This window comes from Perognathus longimembris, chromosome 6 (genome assembly GCF_023159225.1).
Source record: "Perognathus longimembris pacificus isolate PPM17 chromosome 6, ASM2315922v1, whole genome shotgun sequence".
NCBI classification, from domain to species: Eukaryota; Metazoa; Chordata; class Mammalia; order Rodentia; family Heteromyidae; genus Perognathus; species Perognathus longimembris.
The window spans coordinates 79,293,678-79,298,815 of NC_063166.1; positions in this window are offsets into that span (position 1 = coordinate 79,293,678).

Genomic DNA, 5,138 nt, shown 5'->3' on the forward strand with positions numbered 1-5,138 from the left:
GTCTGCCGCAGCAGTGGGCACCCACGTGTGCCAGGGGCTCGGGGGGGTGGGGGGTCGGGGAGAGTGTGCGGCCCGCAGACCCCAGTGCCCTGCCTGTGAACCGTCTCAATAAACCCGTCCCCAGCTCACTGCGGCCAGTGTGGGGGCGCCGGGGTGGGGTGTGGGGGCGGCTTCCCTTCCCCCGCGTGCCCACCGACGGCTCCGCGGGCTGGGGCAGAAGAGAGCAGGGCGGGCCTTCCCATCCAGCTGCAGTGTGCCAGCCGGGCCCGCCCCTCCCCCACCCCCTGCACACACACACTCACGCAGCAGCTCACTGTAGCACTGGAACATCAAGGAAAGCACCAGAAGCCAGTGACTCGGGAGGATGCGTGATTGGGGTCAGGGCGTGGAGTCAGCCTTAAGTGAAAAAGCTACGCCAGAACATATGAGGCCCTGAATCTGAGCCCCAGCACTGGCACGCACGTGCACACACGCGCGCACACACGCACACACACACACACTCTCCCAGGAAAGCGAAAATGTAAATCCGGCAAGACGCAAGACCGCAGTGAAAACGCAGGAGGCGTTTGGGGGGACGGAGGACGGAGGTGCTTCCGTGCCTCGGGGAGTCAGCATTTTCCTGGGGAAACCACTTTGGCATCGCTCGCATTACCGAGCGGGCCCCTGCGTGGGGCCCCTGCGTGGGGCTTGCCCGATCCCCACACCGCGATCGTCTGCGGGGCCGCCACGCGGTCGCCCCGGAGGCCCCCAGGCCCGGCCGCAGCTCTTGGTTCTGCCGGCCACGTTGAATGGACCCGGGCCTCGCTAACCACCCAAGGCCCTGGACTTGGACAAGTAGAGGCTGCCGATTTCCAGGCACGCTGGTGTCTGGTGGCTTCTGCAGGGCCTGAACCCGCGGCCGGGGGGGGGGGGGGGGGGCGGGGTGGAAGGGAGTGTCACGTGATTGCGGTCCTAAAGGTGCAGGGCATGGCCAGGAGCGGGTACGCCGGTCTGCCTCCCTCCGCGGGGTGACCTTGGCCTTGTTGTCTGCCCTTGCTGTGTGGTTGGCCCGGGGCCTGGCGAGCAGGGCTCGGTGATGGGGGGGCTGCTTCCCGCGGCTGGGCTTCATGGACGGCCCTGGACGGCTTCTCAGGTGACCAGAGTGGCTTGGGGAGCTGCCCCTAAACGTCCCAGAACAAGTCACAGCGAGTTGCTAAAAGCCAGCAGCCGTCCCTTGGGTTCCTGAGCAAGGAGAGGGAGGCGGAGGGGGAGGGGAGGGGGGAGGGGCCACCGGTGACCGGATGTGGACTGGAACTTTCCTAGGAGTTGCAGTGACTGGTGATGCTGATGATGTGTGGATGTCTGTCTGTCTGTCTGTCTGTATTGGGGCTTGAACTCGGGGCCCAGATGCTGTCCCTGAGATTTTGTGCTCAACCCTGGCACTCTGTCACTTGAGACACTTTTTAGCTGGCCAGACTTCCTGCCTGGGCCGGAAACGGGCGCTCTGATGCTCGGGCCACAGGCAGGGGGCTTTCTGGAGGGAATGCGGGGGCTCCTTCCTGCTCGGGGCTCCCCGCTCAGCTCACTCCGGGAAGGCGGCACACTGCCCGTCCTCCCCCAGACAGCTGCCCCTCCCCCTGGGCAAGGGTCGCTGTGGCCTGGGGGAGGGGCCTGGCCCCCGGGCCCTCAGGAGAAAGGTCAGGGCAGCTGCTGGCAGGGGCCCAGCGGGGCCGCCCCGTCTCCCTCCCTGCGTGTGGACTTCAGGCTTCCAGAGGGCAGCATGGGTCGGTGCTTGGCCAGAAGCTGTTTGACAAAGGTTGGTTGTTGTTGGTCGTGGGGCGTGAATTCTGGGCTGGGGCACCATCCTGAGCTCTTCAGCTCAAGGCTAGCACTCTACCACTTGAACCACAGCATCACTTCTGGCCTTTTCTGTGTATGTGGTGCTGAGGAATCAAACCCAGGGCTTCATGCATGCGAGGCAAGCACTCTACCGCTAAGCCACATCCCCAGCCCCTGACACTTGGGAAATAAAATAGGGTTCCCCTGACAGGGGTCCGGACTCCGAAAGGATTGGGGAGGTAAACGTCTTAAATGGGGGAGCAGGTGAGCACACAAGCATGATTGCAAAGCTAAGGTGCCACAAAAGGATGTTGAATTACATAAAATCACAAAAATATCCCTGTAGCAAAAAAACGCCACTCTAAGACCCCCAATCCAAACAGAATGCCAAGCAAATTCAAGACTAATGGCAAAGTGGGAAATTTCACAATCCTGTTACAAAGGGATAATCTCCACATCAACAGCACCTAAACAAGCAAATAAAAAAGGAAGAATAGGCATTTCACAGAAAATAATGCAGAAGGCACTTAAACATCTAAAGAGATACTCAAAACTCAGTTTATACTAAGAAGGACAAAGGTCACTGCAAATGTGTGCAGGAGCCAGGACAGGCCAATCCGTGTAGAATATTGAAAACCCTCTGAGAGGAAGAGGGGCTTAGCTCAGTTGCAGAGAGCTTGCCTACCATGCCCAAGGCCCTGGCTTTGACCCCCAGCACTGACAAAAAGGAAAAGAGAGGAAGAAATGAAGGAAGAAGAGGAAGGAAAAGATAGAAAGCCAAACTAAGTTGTGGCAATGACTTAGATTCCTCACCTGTCAGGCTGAGCAGCTTAACATCTCCCACGACACTTGGTGAGGTTTGGGCCAAAGGTATTCCCACGGGTTCGTGGCGAGCCATCATTGTTCTGGCCAGTCGTCAGGGACTATCCACGTGACAGGTGTCTGTGCCCTCCGCGCAGTCATTGCACCTCTAGCAATTCAGCTTCCGTGTGCAAGACGGAAACACGCAGGTGGAAGATAATAAGAGAAATGCTAAACAACAACCAAACCCCAACAGTGTGCAGGGCAAGGCATTCAGGGCACAGGGAAACAGCACTGGCAGGATGGCAGCCGCCCGCCCCGTGGGACCGGTGCCCAGGCCGCCTGTCCACCGGACGACTCCTGTGATGCGGTGAGGATGGACGAGAGCTCTTTACGAGTCAGCAGGCGACCGTTGCCAAGATGCGAAAGCCGAGAGGAGAAAGTTGTACACCGCCTCACCCAGATGGATCCGCAGGGAAACAAAAGGCACAAAGGCCAGGGTGGCCACACCGCTCCGCAGCAGGCCCTTCCCACTGCCCTTGGGGCGTTTGTTCCTTTTTAGTTGATAGTTGTTGTAATCAGTTACCAGCAACTAAAACTTAGGAGAGACCACATGAGACCCAGTGCCCACGGGCCTGCCTGGGGCAGCCAGGCTAAAGCTGGAGAAGGCAGCAGAGCCAACAGCGGAGGCGCCAGCTTGGCTTGTGGTCACGCCACTCCACTTTCATCCTCCACCTGCCTGGACCTGTAGAACCCGGGCCCCGGATGGTGGGGCATTGATTGCAAGGACTTGGAGCAAAGAGATCCTCACAGAGAGGACGGCAAACTGTGTGCTCCCTGTGGCTCCAGCAGCCCAATTCCACATTCCTTTGGGGACAGGAATGAGCCCACTCTATCCACCGTAGATACCCCAGCTCAACTCCTGGTAACATTTCTTATGCAAAGCCAATGAGAGATCAGCAAAACTGAGCGGTGGCGGGAAAGGGCGACATGCTGTGGCCAAACAGGTTTCCCTAGGCATGCAAGGTTGGTTTAACCTCTGAAAAAAGTCAGTGTAACACACCCTAATAAAGGAGAAAAGCCATCTGATAATCTCAGTGGGTACAGAGTTGACGAACTTCAGCAACCACTCAACAAAAAGTTCTGGGGTGAGCGGAGCTCCAGGAGGGTTGGCAGTCTGGAGGACAGTCCTCCCCCTGCCCCCTTCCCCCCGCCCCGGTGCCTGTCTCCTGGGTCCTCAGCTGTCTGTATGTACATCTTCTTAGCCTAGGCAGCCGCCAGCACCGAGGCAGGGATCTCCTCAAGCAGAACTCCCCCATCTTGGTCAGGTGTACAAGCAGCCGGTGCTAGGGCAGCTCAAGGCTGCCTGATTGAAGGCAGTTGACACACAGCTTCCTGGCAAGGCCCAGGGGCTCGATGTGGACCTAAAAGCAGGGAGCCTGGCAGGAAACAGGCCTGTAGCAGCTGGGTGGGTGGAGGGCTTGCCTGGGCATCTGGCAGGGTGGGCCTGGTGCTGGGTGGGGAGGAGTCCGGGGAGTCCGTCAGGGGAGGAGCACTTGGTGAGGAAGAGCGCAGGTTTCCCCGATGACGCCCGTGGAGGCTGCCTGCTGGGGTCCACCCCTCCTGCCGCCGGAGCAGCTCCATGGCAGGGGGTGCAGACCCCACCTGCAGGGGGAGCCAGGATTCTGGGGACAGACCCCCAAGGAACCGAGGAGAGTGGGGTGCCAGTCTGCACATCTTTTAAAAAATTATTACTTTAAATTGTTATAAAGTGACGCAGAGGGGTTACATACATCAGGTAATGAGTACATTTCTCTTGGGGCAATGCCACCCCTCCCTCCTTCCCTCCCTCCCTCCCTCCCATCCCCACCCACTCGTGTAGGTCACTTTCAAGTGTCTGGTATCACTGCTGCACCCGGCTCCCTCTGACCTGCATTTCTCGCTGCTCTCAGATGGGGATGGGAAGCTCCCTGCAGCACCAAGGCCCCTGCCTCAGTAGAAGGGGGGGGCCTGGCCCGGCCAGTGGCCCCGGGCCCCTCAGGCGCAGGCACATTTAGGCTTTCCAGGTGTTGGGGGGCTGGGGGGAGCCCGTTGTGTGGCTCCTGCCGGAGGCGGCGAGCGAGCTGAGAACACAGGCGATCTGCAGAGAAGGCGCCGCCATCTTCCAACCTCCCTGGGCCAAGGAGAAAAGCTGCTGCGGGGCGGGCTGCTGCCCCGTCTGTCTCAGGGAACAGAGCAAGTGTGAGGCTCACAGCAGTGCATGGAAACAATGTAGTTTCGTGTTTATTTTCCTGGATACATGTATCAATAGCCAAGTCTGTGGGTTGGTCTCTGGCTGGCTGGCACGCCACCCCGCGAGCCGCAGCTCCCGCCACAGCTCCCGCCGGTTCCTGCAGGTCACTTGGGAGATGGAGCCCGAGCCGCTGTCCTGCCGGGTCTTGAGCGGTTCTCTCCCCGTCCCGGCCTCCGGACATTCACAAGGGGGAGGCGAGGCCGCAGGGCTGTGGCTCAGAGGCGTC